The sequence below is a fragment of the Rattus norvegicus genome, chromosome 13 (assembly GCF_021556685.1).
Source record: "Rattus norvegicus strain SHRSP/BbbUtx chromosome 13, alternate assembly SHRSP_T2T, whole genome shotgun sequence".
Lineage (NCBI taxonomy): Eukaryota > Metazoa > Chordata > Mammalia > Rodentia > Muridae > Rattus > Rattus norvegicus.
Genome location: NC_141546.1, coordinates 87,393,160 through 87,418,244, shown reverse-complemented (window position 1 = coordinate 87,418,244; position 25,085 = coordinate 87,393,160). Strand labels below are relative to the sequence as shown.

Here is a 25,085-nt window from a genome sequence, read left to right as displayed (position 1 = left end):
TGTCTCCCCTTGCCAGCCCTTGTATCTGCCACCTCCAGCTGTTATCCGAAGTTCTCAGCTGTTATGCCACCTCCTACAGCCAAGCCACTTTGTTCTCCGGGGTGGCAAGACTCCGAAACAGATAAACAATCTGCACTCCACCCCCAAGCTGGCCAGGCCTCTGGGGAAGGAAAGCTGGCCGAAGTTCTGAAAGTGGTTTGTTGCTGCCCTACCAAAACCCACACATCCGTTCTCCTCTAGAGGGTGCAATTTCTCCAGAACAGTGCCAGCCACGCACTGGGGCTGGCATTCCACAGAAGCGCTTGAAGAGAGAGACTGAGCCGGTCCATCGACCACCTTTGCCCTCTAAGAAGTGAGCTAATTCTTTTCCAAAAGGACAGTGATGTTCAGTTCTGTGCCTGTCTTCTGTTTCACACTGTCAGCTTCCCCCTAAAGCTGGGTTTCCTTACCTACAAGCACTTTCATTTTATGCCCGTGACTTGCGCTTCGGAACGAATGGATTTATCAAAGCCTTTCTCAAGTACTTGATTGCCCATGAGACAAGACACAGTTCTTGTGTCTAAAGTTGGCCAAGGTCCCCCGTTGTTTTGAGGATCAACTGCAAGACTTTTGTACAGCATTCAAGGTGCTCCATGATTTAGCCTCTGCCCGCTGCCGCTGCTTCTGTCTCCTCCTCTTTTCTTCTTCTTTAGTTTTTTTAAATTATTTGGGGGGGGGGTTGTTTGTTTGTTTTTGTTTCCAAGGAAAGGGTTTCTCTGTGTAGCTATGGCTATCCTGGTCCTCTGTAGACCAGGTTGGACTATCTGCCTCTACCTCCGAAGTGCTGGGACTAAGATCGTGTGCCATAAGCCCTGGCTTCTGTGACTTCTTGGCCATACCCTGGACAGTCTTCCTCACACCCTTAGTCTTCAGCTCTGCAGAAAACCCTACTGTCTGATTCTTTCTACCTTTAGAGATGGTTTTGTATCACTCACATCTCTGGCTTTCTGACGACCTCCTGCCTACCTTACACAGCTTGGACCAAGTGCTAGAGATGCCTTCGGAGGCCTTCCTGGCCCTCAAAGAAATAGTTTTTCTCTGTACTCGTGCTCCCTCCGACATGCGTCTTCTAAGCACGCCTCTGCCCAGCTCCTACTTTCTAACACCACAGCGCTTGCAATGTTTATTTGCCGTTGTTTGCTGTCTGCGAACTCTTAATTGAAGGCCGTGGGATAAGCTTGCATCTGCTTCACCAGAAGCAAGTATGGTTTTTAAGACTGAGGAAGAAATGACTGAAGGCATTGTCTGGACAGGTCTGAGTGAGGCTGAATCTTTGAGCCCTGGAGCCCTTCAGGAGGAGCCATGACATCGGGAAGAAGGGGATCCAGGTTCACTCAGGCATGACTTCAATGCCAGCCCTTATATGGGTCAGCTGATTTTTTTTTTCAGGAGCATGGTAAAAGAGTGGATCTTTCAGGTAGCTGCAGGCAGGAGATGTGAGGGAAATTAAATTAGCAGAGGTCCTGCACGGCACTCATGAAGTCCTGAGCTTGATTCCCCAACACTGCATTAACTAGGAATGGTGGTGCAGTTGTTATCAAAATCCTCAGGGAGATCAAGACAGGAGACTCAGAGGTTCAATGTTGTCTCTAGCTACGTAGCAAATTTAAGACCAGCCTGGGCTACATGAGATCCTGACTCAAAATTTTAATTGAGTTGATTAATTAGCCCTGAAGTGTACTACGCTCTATTAGGTGGCCAGAAAGGATGGCTCAACTTCACGCCAGAGACAGTAGAAGGGCAGGGGACAAATGGTGCCATTTCCTGAAACCTATCATGTGGGAGAAGAGTCCCTTCAACCCCAAAGACAGAGCTTTCTTTGTAGCAAAATCGATCCAAGTGGAAGGAGCTTCACCATGTGAGCACTAAACTCACTCGTTTCCAGACAGTTCCCTGCCTATCCCTCTCTTTGGCTCCCTAAATCATTAAAGGTGCCATGGCTCTCCCAGCTACTCACAACTCAAGTTCTAGAACCATTTCAAGCTCTCCTTCCTCCTCAGTTCAGTGTTGTGGATGCGTCCCGTGCTTCCCCCTCTTTATTTCATTCCCATCCTTTGGGGCCTTAAGGAGCCACTGAGGCACCTACAGTTTGTCTAATTATCGCCATTTTTTCCTGTGACTCATCCTATATCGCTACCGTGCTACTCTTAACTACATGTCTGATGATGCATCCGCGAACGCTGATCTGGTATTTTCCAAAGAGCCCGCACCTTTCCTGCTCTTGGCATTCCTAGGAGAGGGTAGAATCAGGGTTCTGAGGCTTAGGAGACAACAGAGCAGTTCAAAGAAAGTATTTCACTGGTCACCGAAGAGAGACCAGACTCAGTCTAGCACTGACGGGTTAGTGATCCACTGCCAACCCATCTTCCATGCCTTATTTCCTACTATTCCTCTCTTGGGGCAAACAGACGCCTTGCCCTTGAAGCCCTGCTGTGCTCACACAGGCTTTCTGGCCTTTACCTGTGCTTCTGTCTTCCAGGCTACCTGAGTTCATGACCCCTGTTCCATAAAACCTTCCCTGAACAGCAGAGCCTATTCCTGAGTTGCCATGTATTGAGTGAAAACAAGTTTACTGAAGGAAGCATCGAGGTCTACCATGTCTTGTCCCTAGTGTCTTGTGATTGAGATACCAAATATTCTCCCAAGAAAACACATGTATTGAAGGCCCTGGTCCCCGATACAGCAGTGTTCAAAGGTAGAGACTTGACACGTGAGTGGTTGGATTATCAGTGGACTGATGAACTGGCAGTTAAGAGGTGGGGCCTAGTTAGAAGTAGATCATGACTTGAGGGGCGTATCATGTCCCCCAAACCTTCCTCTGTACTTCCCCGTTTCCCTGCAGTGATCAGCTTTCTTTCTCCTTATGCTTCTACCATGACGCTTCTGCCACATCAGTGGCCTAAGGACAAGAAAGGTTACCACCTGGACTGAAACATCTCAAACTACAGCTCAAACATTTCCTCCTGTAAAGTTTTTTGCTTTTGCTTGTTTTTGTTTTTGTCAGAACAGCATAAAGCCAATGGATATAGTAACACTTACGTGATGCATAGAGAGGGCTCAGCCAGGAAGCATTTCGTGAGGGAATTAATGAACAGAAGATGGCACAGCCCTGTCTAGGTGTAGAGGTCAATCTAAGAGAATGGGAAGACGCTGCCAACACCGTAGGGCCGAGGAACCGTAGAACCTCTTGTTCTATGAACAACGAATGGAGCTCTGGCCCAGGGCCTTGGAGACCTTTTCCTCCTCCCTTCTTGTTTGTGTCTTCTCGAGTTTTCCTGTGATTTTTTTCCCCCTTATACACATGGAAACCCCAGATAGTTCACTAAAAACACTAATAATTATGAGGAAAAAGCCAAAGTATTTTCATTTGTAGTGTTGGCTTTCATGCACTTGTATAATAAATTTATTTTCAGTATTTCCTGGGTACCAGCTTCTAAACAAGGCACTGGGGTCCTAGAGATGACGAAGATATAAATTCCTTTCCTTGAAGACCTTAGAGCCTAACGTGGGAATCAATGCTAATGGGAATCAGGCAGGAAGAAGGGATCCGCAGCTCAGGGTGTGTGAGAGAAAGGAAGGACAGCATCCTGAGGGATGATAGTTGGGAGCTAACTAATACCTGAGCCCCTGTTGTGTGGTAGGTGTGGAACCGAGCGCTATATTTTAAATTATGTTTTGGTTATTAATGATAATAACTATAACATTAATAAAAATTAACAGTAACTAATGATTTAGTTAATATGATTTCCAAATCACCATAATGCCCTGACCCGCAGGGCAGTCAGCGGAGGTTGGGGACCACCTAGGAGAGAATGGAGGACAAGAGACTCGAAGACGGATGCCAAGACAAGAGTCTGATCAAAGCGACAAATTTTATCTTTTCCCAAGGCTGAATTTATACCATAGCAGGGGTAACAGAGGGAGGGGGGAAGCAGGAAACATTCACGAAAGCCAAGGACACTGTGCTCTTGTGGTCAGGTAATCGGCTGACGTCAACAGGATATTGGTTTCTCAGAAAGGTCACAAGTTTGTCATATCATTAGGCATCCTGACCACCAGATTTGTATTAGCCTTGCTGGCTGGGGATTTTCCATCATCCTGACCTCTTAATGAACCCAGTCATACTTAACTCCAACTATAATATTAACATCAATAATGGAGGGTTTTAAGGGCATCGCTCCCAACACCATAAAAAACTGTTATGGTTTCCATTTGGACCAGGAGATGGTGAGAGCAACCAGGATTGGAACTTTTCCTGCTATACTCAAATGTCTCTTTCAGAAAAGAATAGGAGAGAAAGGTGATTTGGGGTCTAGAGGATGGGCAAAATTCGAGTCAAAAGAGAGTGCACCAAATGAGGTGAGAATAGCTTGCCTAGCAAGCGCAAGCCCTGGGTTCAGTCCTCAGCTCCAAAAAAAAAAAAAAAAAAAAAAAAAAAAGAAAAAGAAAGAAAAGAAAAGAAAAAGAAAAAAGAAAAGAAACCCCCCTTCCGAGAGCTCAGGAAAGACGCAGGTGAATGCTGCGTTTTCTCTCTGCTTCCTGACTATAGATGTAATGTGACCTCACACTCCAACCACCATGCTTCCCTACCATGAAACTCTTAAACAAAAGCCAAAATCAACCTCTCTTTCCCTCAGTTGCTTCTTGCCAACTATTTGGTCCCAGAAACAAGCTAAGTGAGGAATACAAGCCCACCAACACAATCTGTGGGCAGGTCATCTTCCAATAACATGCATTTTGAATAAACGACCTAGACACGTGTCCATGCAGTACACTCTGGAGATGAAGTGAAATCCTCGGCCACAGGGTGAGTAGGTCCCAGCCTGGGGACGGACCCAGCTCTGTCTGCTGGGAAAATGCACTGCCCTGGGAAGCAGAAGACAGGATGCTGGTCTTAACTCTGCCAGACTCTCCGTGGACCTGGATAAGCTCTTAGCCCTCTAAGCCTCCATATCTTTCACTGTGGAAAAAGGAGGTTGTAGCGAATCCTCAATGCCCCAGCACACACTTGTCTGTACACAGAGACACCAGTAGCCCCAGGATTCACCCCAGCATGTTCTCTGTGACTCTAGACTAGAAAGATCTTAGGGAAATAATATTTAATCATATATAAGCAAAGAACAGTAGGATAAAATGAAACATTTCCATTACTTAGAACCAACACAGACCTCAAAAATGTCCAAAGCACAGCACCTGTGACTCTTCATGGACACCTTCCTGTCCTCTGCCATCAGAACACACTGCTGGGTCAGTTTGGACACGCTGTACTAGAAGAAGGGAAAGACTTCTTTCTGTGGCAAAACTCCCCATCTGGTGGGATGGTGGTACACGCCTGTGAGGCCAGCATTCCAGAGGCTGGGACAGGAGGATGGTGAATTTGGGGCCAGTCTGGGCTATACTAGAAGGAAACGATCTCAGAAACAAACAAACAAAAAGACCTCACTACCCAGCTAATGAGGTCCAGTTCTATTCCTCTCATTGGAGAAAGGAAGCAGCGACTCAGATCCCCCTTACCACCATATTATCTCTTCTTTGAATACCAAATCCCACTTAAATGGTGACCTTAGAGGCCTCCTGGGGGAAAGTGGCTAGGTCTAAAAAGAAGTATTTCTGGGCTTCCAAATATTCTTAGTGAAAGGGAGGAAGAGAAGAGAAAGGAGCGGGTAGAAGAGGAAAGAGTAATGAGGAAAGCCCTCGGGGTTATGTAAGCCCTCAAGGTTAGAAGAAAGGACTTGGATGTGAGTTCTTTCAGAGCTTATTGTCACTATTCATCAATCTCCCCTATCCTTTCCCCGTGAAAATAGACAAATAGAAATGGAGCCAGATGCACACAAATCTCGAGGTGAGGGAAAAGGGGGCAGTGTCTGTGTCTGGGGCCCTGCCTTCCCAGCTGAGTCACCACTGCCTCTGTCCCCCACCCTTGAGCCTCCTTCCTCCTGGCCCTCCCATCCTCTAGCCTCAGCCTGACACCAATGTCCTGGCCCAGGGAAGAATAGGCTTTTCTTCCCTTGTGTCAACGTTTGGAAAGTTCTCGTAGTTTGATCAGAAGGAAGGACTAAGGACTTCAAAGCATTTCCTGGGAGCCTGTGACCTCTCGCTGTCCCTCCTGACCCCTCCCTCTGTGCTTTCCAGTCAAGGGTGGGAGGGACGAAGAGGTGGGGCCATCTGAGATGGTTCTTCTGTGTTTAGACACTGCTGTCTGTCAGTGTGGGCTGATCAGGACCCACCGGCCCTTCCTCCAGCTTGTTCCCTAGACAATGCCTTCTGACCCCCTTCAGGAAGGGAACCGCATTCCCTGCAGGGAACTCCAGAAGGTGGCATCTCAGAGAACCCATTGTCCCTGGCTGGAAAGGGAGGATGACCCTGTAGCAAGCTACCTCCTCGTGTGCCTCCCAATCTCCCGCGTCACCTTCAGCATACTTCCTCCCCGATTTGTGGTCCAGCCATGGTGTCTGCTTTTATCTGTTGTCTGAGTCTACAGAACTGCACATCCTGAGCTCTGCAGTAAACTAGTCCTTTGTGAGGACTTGGCACTGTGTCGAGTTCAACTGAGGATACAGCTGTACCATTGCCTCCTCATTAGCCTCGGCTCCAATGGTCCGGAGAGCCTCCAAACCTGCCCCACGTGAGTCTTCACCTCAGGACATTCGAGTAGAGATGTTAACCCATACTCCTTCGCCTTAACGGAAGAATCAGAAAATTCAACTAACAGTAGGATTTAGCAGGAAACCCTTTGGTAGGAAAAACTCCATTCTCCCAACACACCCCTGGGGAGAGAGAGGCAGGATCTTATGTAGTCCATGCTGTCCTTGAACTCATAATGCAGTTAAGGATGACTCTTGGCTCTGTCACCCAAATGCCAGGATTACGGTTGTGCAGAATCACACCCCGTTAATGCAGTGTTTAGGGGATCCGTGCGTGCCAGGCAAGCAGTCTACCAACTAAGTCACAGCCCGGCTTATATTTTCTCTCAGTAAGATATGAGATACTGGAACAGTTCCCAGGGACGTGGCGGGGAAAGCCGCAGTCTAGGTTGGGTTAGGAAGAAACAATGCTAGGCAACATATCTGTTCTAGATCTTGCCTTTGCGGACCGCCTCTGCCTTACATCTCGATCAGTCACAGCCTAATCTTGAACTCCATAAAGAGTTTCTAATCCAACTTCTGTCTGATGCTACCAACTGAAGTAATAAAACTCATTTGTGTGTCAGATAAAAACCCCCATCTCAGAGATAGGAGAGAACTACAAAACTAAAAACTTCAAGCTTCCCTGTGCCCTACCATTCTCCTGTGCTGCAGATTTAAGTCCTGGCCACCAGGGGGCAGGGCTCTCTAGTCTGGCAGGCTACCCTAAGCGTCTCCTAACCTCTACCAACACACCAACCCACTCCTTTTGCATAGAGGTTAAACTATATGTAATCACAAATTAAAAATAAACAGGGGTTGGGGATTTAGCTCAGTGGTAGAGCGCTTGCCTAGCAAGCGCAAGGCCCTGGGTTCGGTCCCCAGCTCCGGAAAAAAAAGAAAGGAAAAAAAAATAAAATAAACAGATCCCATATCGTCAATATCAAAGGGTTCAATAACACTATTCAAGTAATAGTAGCAACCACCTCAGGAGGGCAGAAATTTGCCTTCGGGGAAGCACCTACACAGATTTGGAAGCCTTCCGTTTGATCCACACAGCCACACTGGGCATGAGCAAAGGCCAACCGGGAAATTCTTGCCAAGGTCAGATGTGTTCCATTTGCTAACTGTAAGGTCCTTTTCTCAGTTCTTATCAGCATTGGAGACTGACGGCAGGTGGCCCCTTCCTGGCACACTCTTTGGGGTTTTGTTGTTTTGATTGTTTGTTTGTTTGTTTGTTTCAATTGCAGTGTGCTGGAAAACCTGACTTGTAGAGCTTCTAGGCTTTAAGATTCTAGGCAAATCATTTGAGTTTCTGAGCTTCTTTGCCTTTCATCTGCAGAAAGGGCCTAAGGACCCAGAGGGGAGGGGAGAATGATAGGAGGTCACAAGTGTACCAACTCCTCTTGAGTTCCGTCTGTCCGTCCGGAGTGCTCTAAGTATGCAGTCCTGACATCACATTCCCCAGGTTCCCTCTGCCTCCTTTTAAACGCTTACTACATTTACTCTATGGGTGCGATAGCAGATGTGTGGACATCAGAGGACAACTGGTAAGGGTCAGCTCTCTCTTTTCACCATGTGTACCTTCCCGGTATCAAAGTCATATGGTCAGGCTTGGCTGCAGGCTCTGTTCCCCACTGAGCCAGCTCGCCTGCCCTCTGTTTACTTTTGGTCTATCTCTTTGGATGAGGTCTCTTCCCTCCGGATTCGGGTTGACATTTCTTATGCATCACACACACACACACACACACACACACGCACACGCACGCGCACGCACTCGAGGGCGCACGGGTGCTGCCCCTTTGATTCTCATTCCTAAGAGTGCTACGCGCCCAGTCTCCACAGTGTCAGCCCTTCCTGTGCATTCCACCTTACCTTGTATGTCCAAGTATTTACAGGCTCCATTTATCTGAACATCCCAATTTAAAAGATACAGACCCATGCCCTCTCCTCAAGATTTTCTCCTGTGTTTTCCTCTTGTTCAGAGAATTGTCATCCATTCATTCAGTGCCCAAGCCAGATATCTGGTCTCTTGCCCCTCAGCCCATTTGTTACCAGGTTTTATCAATTCTTTCTGTGAGTCTCCCTATTTTTCTGAGGTCCCCATCATTCAACCTTGTATTCTCCTCCTGAAATGGTGCCTGGTCCTCCTACCCCAGACTCTCGTCCCATCTCCACCCCCAGCTACCACAGAGTTCCACAGCCCAGCCTGATCTATCATTCAGTGCAGGCTTGAGATTGTTCAATGAATTATTTGACCTTTCATGACACGGTACTCAGAATCCTTCGCCGCTGTCTGCCTCACCTCTCTCTGGAAGCCTCTTCTTCTCCCACAGTCCTGTGTCTGCCATGGAGAGCACTGCCTACCCTCCCCTGCTTGACTCTTACCTGTGCTTCTGCAGTTCTCTCCATGGAACACCACCTCTGTCCCAACTCTCTCCCATACCCCTCTTCCCTCTAAAATCTTTTCATCCCCCAAGGCCCTGTCCTAGTCCCTGTGGTCTCTCTGTCCTGGAGGCTGCTCCAGGCTCTCAGGTAGAAATATTTAGATTCCCAATATGCTCCTGAGGTATTGTGTCGCAGCTTTTTGAAGTCAGAGACTACCTCGGGCACATATTAAAGCTAGTGCTTTTGAAATTTATCTAACTGTTCGGTGTATAAGGACTTAAGTTTGTTATGTAGGGATAGATTCTGGGCCATAAATGTCAAAAATACAGCGTGTATGAGCCGTCTTCACACACACACGCACACACACATACATATGCACACATGCACACACACATACATATGCACACATGCACACACATGCACACACACATGCACATACACATATGCACACATGCACACACATGCACACATGCACACACGCACATACATGCACATGCACACACATGCACACACATGCACATACATGCACATGCACACACATGCACATGCACACGCATGCACACACACGCACACACTAGATATCACTGATTCATAAAGGTACATTTTTTCTCAGCCGAGCTTCAGAATCTGAACATAGTGATACAGAAACCCATTTTCAAATGGAGTTAGGCTAACAAGCATTTTTTCTCTGGTGACTCCAACTAATAGCCAAAATATCTATTTGTTCTCAGTTGCCACTGTTTGTCATTCTGGTCTTTGTCAGTTAGGAGTCCTGGGAACCTCAGTCAATCTCTTAATCTCTCAATGGCTCGGTTTCCTAATCTAAGGAGGCAATACACTTTGACTGTGTGCTCAGGATTACAAGAGATAAATAAAGCATGTGAAATCTGCTAGGCCCTTTATGCAAATAAAGACATCATTTTTTATTGCACTTTCCAGCTAAAGAAAAAAATTCCCCAGAATCAGAGGAACTAAGACTCGGAAAGGTGGCGTGCTGACATTTATTTAATGGTAAGCCAGACGCTCTCTCCAAGTCTCACAGGATTTTTACTCATATTGTTTCTCTGTACCCTAGAGGGCTTAATGTCACTCAAGCTGAACCAAGACCTTATTACTGATTTCTCTAGGGTAACTGCAATTGGCAGGCTAGGATTTACTATAGCCTCTGAATTTGAGGGGCTTCTAATTCACTGCTCTGTACCAGCCCCCCTCATTCCCAACTTGAGGCTTCCTCCAGAACCCCCTCAGTCTGCCAAGAGCCAGGGAAAGGATGCAGCAAGGAATGATGGACAGAGTTCCTGGATGTCTGCTTTCTGGCCCCTCCCCACCACCTCAGCAACTTCCAAACTTAGAGGCTCCGGGAAATTAGCAGGCTCTTCCAGACTCAGGAGGCCCAGGCCCTGAGAAGACTATATGCTGGCCCCTGAGACACTACAGCGGCTCAGAGCTGACAGGATTTCCTCCTTAGGAGTCCTGTGATCCCAGTCACAATCCCCACTTTAGAAAAGAGAGAACAGGGCGTGGTGGCACAGGCCTTTAACCCCAGCACTAGGGAGGCAGAGACAGGCAGATCTCTGTGGATTCAAGGCTGGATTGGTCTACATAGTAAGTACCAGAACAGCCAGCACTACATAGTAAAACTGTCTCAGAGAGAAAGAATAGGGCCCCTACTGAAGGCCCCTTCTCTATACATTCGCTATTCCCTAATCTGCCATCTTGAATCTAATGACGAGGGAGGGTTTGACCTGGTTGAAGTATATATGTTTTTATGCATGTATATGTGTGCCTTGGATCCCCTGGAACTGGACTTAGAGACAGTTATGATTGTCATGTGGAGACGCTGGGAATTGAACCCTGGACCTCTGGAAGGACAGACAGTGCTCTTAACCTGCTGAGCCATTTCTTCTGCCCCTGAACTGATTCTTTTTTTTTTTTTCCCCCGGAGCTGAGGACCAAACCCAGGGCCTTGAGCTTGTTAGGCAAGCGCTCTACCACTGAGCTAAATCCCCAACCCCCCTGAACTGATTCTTAATCTGAACTTTTGGTTCATTTTTGTGTCTTCCTCAGCACCTAGTATTTACAGACTTAAAGAGCCCATAAGTAAGCGATGAGAGTGGAGGTGCCTTGAGTGTGGCCTCTGAGACCTGCATGGCAGAAGGAGGGAACCAACTCCCACAGATTGTCATCTGCCCTTCATGCGTCCATACCCATGCACACATGATTAGCTCTCCAGATTCCTTTTACCTCCCTTAGGCCAGCCCTGCAGAGTGTGTGCTGTGTTTATCCTGACAAACCATCCTTCTTAGCTCCTTATAGAGTCTCTGGGCATGGGGGGGGGCAGGGAGGGGTTCTGACTCATTCTCCTCAGCCATCAGATTGGGCTGAGGGCTGTGCTCTCTTTAGTTCTCCGGACCATGTTGCAGGCTATTCTTAGCCTTGTCTCCACAGAATCACCCTTGCTTTCAGAGTGAAGGTATACGGAAAAACTGAGGCTGCAGTCAGCGTGCTCAGTGCCAGAAATCCAGTTGTCCACAGGACGTAGACAACTCTTCTATGGCGTGAGAAGGGAAAGCAAGTGCTAAGCCCTGACCTAAAACTGCTGAAGCCTTATCCTAGATCAAGATGTCCTCCAGGCAGATCCAGTGCCTCTAGAACCAGGAGACTAAGGTAAGAAGAGAGAGTCTTGAGAGAAAGGGAGCGAGACAAGTTGGAAGGAAAGGGTTGAGGAGACGCTGCGGCACCTGTCTCTGTCTCTTACAGTCTGACCTCCGCTGACCTCCCAAGCATCACTGTTCTCTACCCCTCATCCTCTCCTCACACACATCCTCTGTCCACTAGTCATACCAAACATCTCTTGCTTCAGGAACACACTCTGGCAAACAGTTCTTTCCAAAGTGGGGCCTCTTCCAATCCCACTTTGCTGTCTAAGTTCTTCTCTCCCATCAGGATTCAGCTTGGATCTGGAAAACTCTTCAGAAGGCCTCCAGCCCCCTCCCTCCCTTGTGGGAGACACCCTTGTCCGTGTTTCCGTGGTCTCACCAATGGCCCTCTCTCAGCTGTCCCCACATGCTAGTATTTTGCTGATTGCTCTGTGTGATACAGTGAGTAGATCAGTCCTCTAGGAAGCTGGGAACAGCATTAACTTTGTGTATAACGGCATGGAGACTAGACTTGGAGAATTAGCCGGCTTTCTCCATAAAGCTTCTAACAGAGCTTCTCAGAGACACTGCAAGGTGAGCCCGGTCTGTGATGCTCATCTTGCCTGAGTCACAGTTGGTGCCAGGAGGCCCATTCCCCTTTAGTCAGTCCCCTTGATGTACTGAAAAGAGGAGACATGGCTTAGGAAAGATGTGTACTTCCCTAAGCTCACGCAGCTTGCCAGTGGCGCATCTTACTTTACATTGGCATCAGAGCAGGACCCCGGCCTTCATCCCACCTTCTTTCTTCCTAACAGATCTGACCCTGGGGTCCACAGAGCTTGTCCCCTGCCCTCACCCAGCCTGGGATGTGTTTGCTCTGACTCTCTAATCAGGCCTCAGGCCTTCGCGCACCTCCTGCAGCAGCCAGCCCAGAAGCCACACTGTAAGAAGTGAAAGAGAAATTAGTGAGGCTCCCAGAGAAGAGAGGGGATGGCATCCAATGATGCTTTCTCTTCAGGCTCTGTGAAAACAGCACAAGAGTTCCTCTGAGACATTTAGAAATCCCACCACCCGGGTTCTGAAGTCATTTATCGCTTAGGCCACTCAAGCTTTGTTCAGTTGTTGATTTCAGGGAGGTCTTCCTACCAGAGACTTTCCCTCCTTCCTTCCTTCTCCCATGCCTAGTAATACCTCAAACCCAGGAACTGTTTTAAGGCAAGTGTTAACCTTCTGTTGCTTAAGCAATTTCTATTTCTGCTTTTGCTTCTGCTTCTCCTTCTCCTTCTTTTTCTGATTTTTTTTTCTTTTAGACAAGGTTTCAATTCACTCTGTAGACCAGGCTGGCCTCAAACTCAGAGATCTACTTGTCTCTGCCTTCCAAGTGCTGAAATTAAAGCTGTACTCCACGATGCCTGGTGAGCAGTTTATTCTTCTCTGCATCCTTGATGGCGACCCTTGAGCACTCTACCTACCCTGACTAAAATACTCAGGGAATTGAGCTACCTCTTGGACAGGTCCTCTCAGCTCCATCTCCTCCTCAAGGCTATGGCTCCAAATTGGAAAGCAACCTGTGACTCACAAAGAAGTCCCAGGGGTTCAGCCTTCACCCTAGGAGATAGTCTCTTTACTCCCGACTTTCCCCGTACCCTTTAGCCATATTCCACTTGAGAAGGACAGGATAGGGTGAGAGCAGCTTGCAGATTCTGAACAGATACAGAGCTGCATTCAGGGGGAGAGGTGGGCCTCATCATAGTCCCCTCACCTCACTAACTGCTGCAGCACAGCAGCAAGGGTGTCGGGCAGGTTCCATTCATGCGAAAGGGACTTTTAGAGGCCTAAGACCATGACTAGAAAGGACAGATGAGGTACAGAGACTGGTGGGTAAGGCGACTTGGGCTGAGTGCATTACCAGAGGGAAACATCTAATAAGGAACAGAAGGAGGACTAGAGGAAGCCCGCAGTTCTTTCCCACACTTCTTACATAAGGAGGGGAAGCATTGTGGAGATCAGTGTGCAGTACCCACTTTTGGCTTGATTTCTGCTGAAGCTAATGCAGTGGGGCCTCACACACCCTCCCAGGACCCAGCAAACTTCAGAAGTCAGCTCAGCCCGGAAGCCCTGTAAGTGCCAGAAGGCCTTTCTTTCTCCCCCTCTTTACAGCATCCACCCCAAGCTACTAGAGAGACACCCCAGGTCTGAATCCTAGCAGAGGCACAGATGCTGTACGAATGCTGTACGGATGCTGTACGGACAGGGATAGGAACCTGAAAGTGTAGAGCCCGGCTGACAAAGACTTGCAGAGAACAGTGGTCTCCTGGGGGAAGCTGAGGAGTTACTCTCTCAGGCTCTCTCCAGAGTCAGCAGGAGGAGGAGGGCTGATACCACAGCAGGAAGTGCAAAGAGGTAGGCTCACCCTGCACAGAGTGACCTTCCGAAACCCTTTCCGTACCCAGAAGCCTAGTGAAGGTCCCCATACCTGCCGTTCTCTACTCCCAACTGTTACCATGCCCACCACGTCTTTCTGAAAAGGGTGAGTGAAAGCCGGCTATGGTAGAATTCCATAGGAGCAGGGGACCGTCTGAGTAGAACCAGAAACAGCCAGTACAATGAATGAGTGAATGAATGAATGAATGAATGAATGAATGAATAGCAAATCAGAGGCAAGAGACAGCCCCAGTCTGGTCACCAGCTACCTTGGGCACTTCATCTCACCTTCTATTCAGTCTTGCTGGGAAAATGATTATTGTCCTGTCTACCCCTCAGGCCCATAAGGGATTGGGATGTTCTGGAGTGCTCTGGGGATATGCAAAAGATAATTCACCAGGGTCTGCCTGCACCAGATCAGGGTATGTTAGCTACCCACATATCCGCATATCTGTGTGCTTGATTCAGAGCTTTGGTGGGGGTCCTGATCCACCAGCCTCACTCCAGGGCTGCAGTAGAGGTGGGAAGGTTGTACTCAAAGTTTGGCGGAGGCTGTGTCCATGGTTAACGTATAAGCAGGTACAGTCTGGGGCAGCAGGACATTCCCCGCCCCAGGGCCACATTCTTGAGGTCACGACAAGTGCAAACTTGTTAAAACCTGTGTCAGAGCAGCAGAGGGCAGCGAGGGGGATGGTACTGAGTTGCCAGCAGCTGCTGGAGGAGGGTGAAAGGGAAAGGGGTGAGGTGGGGGCGGGAGAGGTGTGCAGGTGCACATGCTGACGGAAGGTGGTATAGGTGGTATAGACGTGTGGTCCTTGAGCCCCACTCTGCACGTTATACTGAGGCACATCTGCTGGGCTGTGTGCTTGGAGCCGGTGTGGGGCTGCATAGATGAGTGTGTGCTTGTGTGTCTCTGCATATATGAGCCACGTGCCCATGAGCTGGGATAAGAAAGGGGCTGGGCAAATAGAAGCAGATGTGGACAGGCTGTAAGTACCCTTTTCTGTCACGGGCCTCACAGACCTGCATTCCAACTCCTTCCACAGACCGCCCCCAGCCCTGTGGTCCACAGTCAGCCCTGTCAAATGCCCATCTCACCAGCCTGTCCAAAGGGGGAGTGTCGTACTGCCTACATACTCCCCCCATGCACTCCCCCATGCTCTCTGGACACTGGGGCGGGTGAGGGGTAGTGGGGGGAGGCTCTGAAAGCAGGTGACTGTTTGGGGGAACTTGGGGACAGAGCCCCATTGTGCCCTCCCCGGAGCCGCCTCAATGGAGCTCTCTGACACAAAGGGGCTTTGACAATGGGCAGGACATTAGTATGCAGAGCCAGCCCCTCAACCCTCTCCCTGTCCCACAGTCCAGGGGAGGGAGCTGGAGGGCTGCTGGCAGTGGGAGACAGGGTGGGGCAAGGCTCAGATTGGGGAGATTTTAGCCTTAGCAGCTTCCTCGAGGGTCACTGACCAAGAGCCAGGAGGAGATTTGACCAGGGCCTCCAAACCTGCTGCTGACCAGAGAGGACAGTCTAAACAGGGAAGGCCTTGGGGACAGGTGTTGGAAGAGGGGCTGTGGGTGGGCAGTCTGAGTCCACCCACCCTACCCCCCCATCTTGCCCTTAGTCAAGGGAATTGTGTGGGTAGGATTGTGACCACCAGCACGAGAGAGTAAGAACCCAGGCTGGAGGCCAGAGCTGCAGCTGGTGTAGGCTGTGTGTCAGGCTTCAGGAGTAGAGGGATCCGAACCTCTGAAATTCAGGGTGCTCAGATTTAGGAGGCGGCCTCTGGTCTGCTGCTTCCTTGCATGCTGCCCTTTAATTCGGCACGGATGGGTAGGAAGCCGATGTGTGGAGGCCTACGGTTGACGTCAGGTGTCTTTTGCTGTAACTCTATGTTGCGAGATAGGGTGTCTCACTGGGCCCAGAGTTTACTGTTTTCTAGGCTGGTTGGCCAGCAAATCGTAGGGATCTACCTGTCACCACATCGTGCCCTGTTTTACATGGCTGATGGAGATTTGAACTTGGGTCCTCACGTAAAGCAAGCCATTTCCCCATCTAGTGCTGCCCTCTTATAAGACTTCTACTGCTGCCGCTGTGGGGACAGAGAAAGCAGGCGCAGTAACTAAGAACATGCAACAGCCATTGCCCTTTGTGCTCTTCCAGGGGGGTCAGGGTGAACCCACAAAGTAACATCACCTGCCCAGCTAAGGCAGATTAGTCACAGGGCCAGCAAACCAGGGGACTCTTCCCAAAGCGGGTGCACATCTGTTTCCAATTCAAATCCACCCAACACAAGCCAGCTAGGTCCAAGTCAGGGTGCAGGGCAAGGGCTTTGAGGCCTGGGTTGACGGGAGCTTTTAGAAAGAGGATAAGAACCCGGCAAGAGGCTGCAGGCAACATGCAGGAGAAAGCAACCACCCAAGCTGCTGTGTCGTTTAATCAGATTTCCTCTGGTCTGGACCGACAAGCCCCAAGAGAGAGGGTGGATATATATCTATGTATCTAGAGATATAGACGAGTTTGAGCTTAGTATCTTGCCACCGGCTGATGAAGCTCACCATTAATCACAGCACTCCAGACTCAGAAGCAGGCAGATCTGAGTTAGAAGCCAGCTTGGTTTACAGAGCTACAGAGTGAGTTCCAGGACAGCCAAAGGCTACCCTGGCTCATAAATCAAAAACAAGACAAACAAACAAAATTTTCTTCCCAGTTTTCCTTCTTTGTAGGTGACAACAGAAAGTCCTCCCTCCTGTTCTCTTCTCGGGGACTTCTAAGGGGAGGTAAAACCTGCTTCCTTTTTTCTCACATTGAAAACTAACTTTCACCTCATGATGTGATAGAGAGAACACAAGGCTAGACCTAAATCAGACTCCTGGTTCAAGACCCAACTTTCCCTGGAAGCTAGCATGGGTCACTTGCTTTCTGAGCGAAGAGATGCCCTCTGTATCATGGGAAGACCTCGTCTAGGCCTGACCATTTCTTGGTGAACTCAGACACAGGACACGGGAAGGCAGCAGCTCGTAGTACTAAGTACTGTCCTAAGCACCTTTCTAGCATTGGGTCAGGGGCACCCAGCAATAGATGCTTACTTATTTATTCTGTGTCGGAGGAATTGAGCCTAGGGCCTCTCCCACTACGCTATATCTCCCACTAAGCTTTTTATTTTGAGACAAGAGTTATCAGACTGACCCTGAGTTCACTATGTAGCCCAGACAGGTCCTGAACTTACAATCAGCTTCCTGAATGCTGGGATTAAAGACACACACCACCATGCCTGGCAGCAGACGCATTTCAAAGGCTCCATTTTATAGAGGAGAGAATAGAAACATAGGATGTTAAGGATTTACCCAAGGTCACCGAGCTAGTGGATAGAGGAGCTAAGGTTTGTATTCACAAAAGGTAGCACCCCCCCACCCCCAGCACACATGAGCTAACCACTGTCCCCTCCCATCAGCCCAGTGAAGACCCTTCTGAGGGGCATCAGCCAAGACGCCCAGATCTTTATAAATGTCCCATGCAGTCAATCAAACTGAAAGTTCTTGAGGGATGGCTCAGGGACCCACAAAGCTTCCTGGGAGGTTTTCAGAGGCCTTCTGAGGTCGGACCCATCCTTGTCATAACGCTAACGTAGCATTATTTATTCTTCCCACTTTGATGATTTCAAGGGTGATCGGCCGAGCTTCCCAGGGGAGCAGGTGGCACGAGATATTGCAACATAGTAAATGCAGAAGCAAATAGAAGGAACCAAGTGATTTCTTTTTTACTGAGCTAGACATTAAAAAGATTTATGTAAATAAAAGGCAGCAACACTCCTACTAATCCTTAGCTTTATAAAGAAAGCATAGCTAGTTTCACTTAAAACTTCACGTCAACAGGCAATGGGGTTATTATCTTTAACGTTAGTTACGAATGGTCTTAAGTCACCTCAGCATTCGTTTCTAACATGCCGCAGATCAACAGACACAATCTTTGAAAATAATGCCCTCATGAAAATGGAATGTAAAGAGGTACTGAGATGAGAGAGAGAGAGAGACAGGGACAGAGAGACAGGGACAGAGAGACAGGGAGAGACAGAGAGAGCAACCACTGCAGACAGCCATAGACACTCACCTTCACCTTGTATATGCTGGCCATGTATCTGTTTCAGTCATAAGACCAGCCATGGTTTAGGCATGGGAGTGAGGTGTGTACCTGGATCTCAGAGTTAGGACTAGGGAGAGCTGAGGCAGCTACTCTATGTGACAATAAGGGGCCAGGCCGGCGGCCCATTTGAGTGGGATCCACACATCTTGCTTTGCACATCCCCACTCAGAAGTGTGAACAAGACAACAGGACAGTCCCAGACTGGACTCTGACCAGCTGACAAGCTGAGCTCCAGGCTGGATCAGACCTCCCTCTGAGGGACCATGCTTAGAGGACAAGGAGCTGGGTGGAGTCCAAACATCTGCTGCTTTTGATCTTAGGGGGACGCTGTCCCGCAGACAAAATGGTGGGTCCATAAGGAGTCACTTTGAAGCTCCCCAGAGAGTTAGGTAATGGGGTCTGTGGTGTGTGGAGGATGCCCACTTAAGTCTGTAGAATCAGGGTACTCCCCCCAAATGAGCACACACAGTCCTGCCTAAATGTAGAGTAGACAACGCCTTCTCTCATTCCTGGGACTAAACCCTCTGCTGGGTTCCCCAAGGCCAATGGAGGGAAGTCTTGCCTTTGCTTCAGAAGATCCTCAATATGACAGGGACATAAGTATGTCCTAGAGGAACTCATAAGCAAGTAAGAAAGACATGATGCACCCTCTAACATTTGCCGTTTATGAGGCATCCTGGGAAAAGTCAAAGTTGGAAAGATAAAGCAAGATGGTTGAGCAGAAAGAGAAACAAGAGCACTGTAGTTTTCAGGCAAGTGGGCCTTGGGAAGGCTTGTGATGGCCAAGAGTGGGTAGGAGAGTGAACTCAGGGAAAAAGGATCAGCCCCGGGAAGAGATGGGGTTTGGGAGTGGAGGTGGAAAAGGCAGAAAGTCGCTTGAATACTGTGACTGGAAATCCCCATCTGATCTAACAGGCACGGAAGGGGCAAGCTAAAAACCACTGCTCTGTGGTGACAGGGCCCAACATGGAGCAGCGATGGGGAGGAATCAAGAAGAGCGGCCAGAGTCAGGAAAACCTCATTAGCTGTGGAGGCCATCATTAGCAACTACTGATGGGATGGGCAGGCTGGTCAGAGGTGAGAAGCAGAGAAGGGCACAGAAGCCATGTGAAAAGGAAGAGAGGCTAAATGGAGAGACGGAGAGATAGGCAGGCTAGGGCTGAAGCTCAGCTGTAGAATGTGTTTGCCTGGCATATATAAGCCCAGAGTTCCACCCTCAGCACCACGTGAAACCAGGCCTGGAGGAAGTATGGTGACACCTCCATGTTTACCATTGCAGCACCTGAGAGGTAGAGACTGAGGTTCGGAAGTTCAAGATCAGCCTTGGATACGCAGCAGCAAGCTTCCTAAGACCTCTTCCAACACACACACACACACACACACACACACACACACACACACACACACACACACACACAGTGCTGCCGAGAGGGCTCATTAAGTAAAGTGCGTGCTATACAAGCATGAATGGATAACCAGCACCCACATAAAATGCCAGGCACAGTGAGCATGCCTACAACCCCAGTACTGGGGAAAACAAAAGATCCCTGGGGCTTGCTGGCCAGTCAGTCTGGCCAAATTGGTGAACTCCAGGTTTAATGAGAGATCCTGTCTTAAAAATACAAGGTAGACAAAGACTGGGGAAGATGCCCAGCATCAACCTCTGCCCTCTACACTCATGCACATGTACACGCACACATGTCCACACATGAACACACACATACACCATACAAAAGAGGGGAGACGGGGCCATGCCAGGGAACAGAAATACAGGACGATAGATACCCCAGATGGAGGGATAGAAATTGGTCTCTGGCTAAGAAGCAGAGGTTGTTAGGAATGGGAGATTATCTAGGGGAGGAAGTCATGTTCAACAGATCGGTTATTCAATCTGAAGACAAGAAATCTGGCACGAATTTCATGGGAAGAATGGGCTGTGGCATGAAGGCCCTGCTTCTGGCAACAGCTGGTCTGTTGGCATGAAATGGGACCCCTGTGTTTAACTTCTCAATAATTCTTCTGCCTTCCCAGATCTAGGGCGAAGTCTCAGAGAACTGCCACTGAGGGCTGGGACAAGTCCCAGGAGCCAGTAATGACAGAGTGGAAAGATTTGGTGGGTCTAGAGAATGCCAACCGCCAACTACACCTTGTACACACCACCCACTTCCTATGTCCTTCACAAATATTGACTCTTTTAATCCTCACAACTATTGTTAACCCCGATGAAAGCACGAGGGAAACTGTGGTTATTCACTGGGAAAAACAGAACTTAAACCCAGCAACGAGGACTCCAAGGCCATGCTCTGAACCTCTGTGTGCATTATCTCTCAGAGAGTGATGGTGACAAAGGTTCCACTGCCATCCGTGAGAAGCCTCTTGACAGTTATCACATGAGCTCTGTATGAAAGAACTTCACAGGTCCTCTCAGAAGCCTTCACGATGGGCTATTTTGTTTGGGGCTATTTATTTTATTTTATTTATCACGGAGGGCAGGGTCATATGTATACCTGAGTGCATATAACCCATGTGTGCAGGTGGCCAGAAGAGGGTGTCCGATCCCTTGGAATTGGAGTTACAGATGGTTGGGAGCTGGCATGTGGGTGGGGAACTAAACCCAGGACCTCCATAAGAGTAACAAGTGCTCTTAACCACTGAGCCATTTCTCTGGCCCCTGGATACACACACACACACACACACACACACACACACACACACACACACTCACCAGAAATGTGTCTCCTTTTCTTTCCCAGTCATCATTTCAAGTGCCTTTTTTTGGGGGGGGGGTGACTTTCCTACTGGAGCCTAATCTATTTCCCTGGGCTTTATTGTTGCTGTTGTTGTTACTGAAAGAGCTGCAAAGGTACCACGTATTAACCCAGTCTTGGGGAACCCCCACTTCCCCAAGCTTCTTCTCCAGACCACACAATTTAGCTCTGACCTCTCTCCCACATTCCAGAGACAACCCCTCCCTTCCCCACCACCTCAAATCCAGGCTCTAGGCTGGCAGACACCCACAGGAGGGCTGCTCCCACAATCCTTTTCTCTTTGCCCTTTCAAGGTTCTGCTGGGGGAAGGGTGGAGAGGGGCCACCCAGGACGTACTCTCTCTATGAAGAATGGTACACCATGGGCACTCGTCTCTGAAAATATCCCTTGGCCTCGGACTGAGGTGGCGAGATGAACAAAAAAGCTCCCCACTCTCGGGAGCGGACCCAGACAACTGACCTTCATTCTGTGCTAAGACATTTGGAGTCCAAAACTCCCCTTTCTGGCCAGTCTTCCTGAAGCTTCATCTCAACGGGGTGCCTCATGCTAGTCCTTCTCTCTGCCCTTTCCAGGGCCTCACTACTGTCCTGGACAGCTTGGCCCCAGCCTGGACAGTAGCTCCAGTCAGGCAAGGGAAGAATCTGGGCCGGAGAAGGGAGGGAGAATGAACTTTGTTGTTGTTATTGTTTGGGGTTTTTTTGTTTGTTTTATTGTTTTGGATTGGGGGGGGTTGATTTTGGGGGGAGGTTCCTCTCATCCCTAAATAACTTTTTGCAGGGAAATTTAGGTACCCTTATCTCCTTCCCTCCTCACCGGTGCTTTGGACCTCAGCATTTCTTTGCATCTTATACACAAACCCAGCCTAGGACGCCCAGAATCTCCTTCACGGAAACGGACCGTGCTACACAACCCACCTAGCAAAGCCTTTGAAACTTTTATCCTGCCAGTGCCAGCATAGAGGAAAAGAACTTCATACAAGTCCACCCAGATCTTAAGGTCCCAGCTTCCCTGGTCCCTAGGGGGAAGAGGGAGAGGAAGGTACCTGGGTCTTCTGCCAGTCACTTCCCTTCTAGCTCAAGCCAGGAGACCTGGAGTATGAATGAGTTTGTGCAGAGTGCGGGGTGGGGGGCGTAGAGAGAATTTGGGAAATGCCACATTGTCTCCCACATAAATATATGCCCCCCCAAAGATATATGGACACATGTTGGAGAGGTGTTATCCCCCCACCCCAGGGTAAGGGAAAGCTGTAGGACTTTGCCTCAGAGATACACAAGGAATGGGACCATGCCCCCCCATTACCCCCCAGTCGGTGGAGTCATTGCCATCTGATATCCACTGAGACAACTTGGCTGCTCTGGGCTCTGGATGGGGGCTGGGGGGATGGCTCAGAAAACAGCAGGTCCTTTCAGGACCCAGGTTGGCAAGGGCTTTGGGAGGCTGGACTGGCCCAGATCACCCCTAACTCCCCCTCTTTTCTTCCCTCCCTTGCCACCACCACCAAAGACTGGGCGGGTGGGTGGAGGGGTTGGCACCGCCTGGGTCAAGCCTACTGCCTCTGCAGTCTGGCCCTGGACCCTCCCCCTGGCACAATGCCTCCCTACCCCCTCTTCCCCTTTCCTTCTTCCTGAAGAACCAGCTTTGAGCCAGGACACCTGGTTCCTTCTAGACTTGGTCCCCATACTCAGTCAACCCCCCAACCCCGGGGACCTGACAAACCCTGCGCTCTGGCAGAGGATGGAATGATCTCCATCATTCCAGGAACATATTCAAAACTCCTTGGAGATCAGGGAAAAGTGTTCACAACGAAACCCAACTGCGCTCATGGTAACTGCCTGCTCACGGCGCCAGTCTCTCAATGCCCACTCCGTGCCTTCCCCATTACCCCAAACAGGAGGCTCCCAAATCATCGTTTACCATCTCCTGCCCTCTCAGACTACCCAAAGAGGTCCGTCCCAAAGGGAGAAAAGCATTTCAAATACCACGGCAAGGACAGTCTGGCCAGAAACCTCTCATCAGAATTTGTGTTGATAAGCGACCTAAGCAGGCTTTAAGCTTTGCTTTTCCTTGCATCCAAATCTGCCTTTATTTCTTTACACACATACCTCTTGGTCAGCCTTAGTCTGCCCAGGGCACTTCAGTACTGGAAAACCAGAAGTCCTACCCCGACATGGTTTTTCTTTCCCAGTTTTGACCTTCTAGCCATTCTGGGCCTCGGGTCTCCTCCCCCAGAATCAGTTCTGTCCTAACACAATTGCCCTTGGTGAGTCCCTGTCAGAGGAAGAGATAAAGTGGGAGTGGGGATCCCTGGAGGGTGAATTCAGAGGCCTTAACCTACCCTAACTCCAGAAGAAACAGCTTCTCCTTCTGACAGTGTCCTTGTGAAACAATTTCAGAGGTTGAGGGATGCCGATAGGGAGGGGTGTTTCAAAGGGGGAACCCAGAAGGAAATGGAGAAGAGGGTCCCAGGCATGTCAGCTTGACTCTGTCTTCTAATCTAATGCATGGCTTTCTCCCCATGTATAAACTGGTGATTAGGAGATCATCAATGAGTGTCACTGTGTGAATGTCACTGAAAGGGGGAAGAGCTGGGAGCAGGAGTAACCTGTCTCTGCTGGGAGCAAGGGGCACTGTCTCTATGCCCGTGGGTGCAGACTTATGTGTGGTAATTATTCTAGTAACTGGATGAGCCCCATGCAACTGCAGGTGTGCCAAGTGTCAAAGGGAGGGGCTATCATGGAAGCCCCTTTCTTAGATGGAAGGCCTGAGGTAACTAGCGTGAGTAAAGTACTCTTGATGGGGGGCCCTTCCCAGGAAAGTCCACTTGGAACTGACAAGACTGAAGGAGGGAGACCCGGATGGTACTGCTGCGGTCCAAACAGCTTTCCTAGGGACCAAAGGGTTAGGGGAACCCGATGTCGCTAAGTGGATAGGACCCAGCACCAGGACCAGAGTCTTACCTTGGCACAGAGGTGGAGTGGCTGCTCTGATGAATCCTGGGGTAGTGGGACAGATGAAGAGACTGGCGGGCAGGAGTGGCGAGCGGAGCTGTGCCACTGCCAGGGCCAAGACTCTTAAACCCCCAGCTGGAATCAGATAAGGGTTTGTCCGGGAGGGGGGCCGGGGCCGGGGTCGGGCCGGCCGGGGGCAGAGTTGGGCCGGGCCGGGTCGCCCCCTCCCTCTGCAGTGCAGGAGCCAAACTTTGTGTGAATGGAGGGGCCCGGCGGGGGCCGGGAGGGCGGAGGCGGATGGGGGGGAGGAAGCTTGGAGCCGGCCAATGGCAGAGCGGAGCGCCAGACCCGAGCCTGAGGATTGGAGAGATAAGTGCAAGGGGCGGGGCGTGGGGGGCAAAGAAGCGCAAACCCAGACGAACGAGTGTGCAGAAACATCCGAAGACTGAGATCCAGACAGAGTCCCGGAGAAAGAGAGATGAAGGGACGATACGCGTAGCGATAGAAGCCGAGCTGGCAAGATGACAGGGGGAAAGAGAAAGAAGAAAAGCGAAGCGGCCCTGTCAGAATGAAGGAACCAGGACGAGGGCCGCGGGGGCGGGACTGGGCCCCAGTTAATGAGGTGGAAATGAATTCAGGACGGGCTGTGACTAGGACCGAGACTGTGGCAGACTTGGCCTGGGTTCTGGCCTGGGTTCCTGGGGCTACAGGGCTCTGGCATCCCGTACAATTTCCAAGGTTTTCGTTGTTCCCTGTGTAGAGAGTGCGGCGTGGGGTGCAAAAGCGGGGTGCAAAACCCATCTCTACCTGCAGCAACTTCACCTGGAAGGAAAAATAAGCCAGAGAACGGTGCAAAGAAGTGTAGGAGACATCCAAAGCTGTGGAAGAAGTGGGAAGGATGGCTCTATTTAGGGGATACCCCACAAATGTTCCAGGAAAGAGATAATGTCTATATAGGTCCCGGGGATGCAGGGGGCCCAGGTCCAAGAAGAAGGAGGGAAGAACACTGATGGCAGAGAAACCTCCATTGTGAAGCCCTGAGGGGACACAGAAGTATACCTCAGCTTAGGAAATAGCATCAAAATCTTCCCATCCACTATGTACCCTCCCCGAGGATT

At 49.7% G+C, this 25,085-nt stretch overlaps 1 protein-coding gene across 1 annotated transcript in view; it reads right to left on the bottom strand.

The window, feature by feature from the left end:
- Kcnj10 (potassium inwardly-rectifying channel, subfamily J, member 10) overlaps positions 1-24,110 on the bottom strand; it is a 29,502-nt gene extending 5,392 nt beyond the window's left edge. The window contains exon 1 of the mRNA NM_031602.2: positions 23,977-24,110. The gene's annotated coding sequence lies outside the window, so the exon portion shown is untranslated. The remainder of the gene's footprint in view (positions 1-23,976) is intronic.
- Between the last annotated feature and the right edge of the window lie 975 nt (positions 24,111-25,085).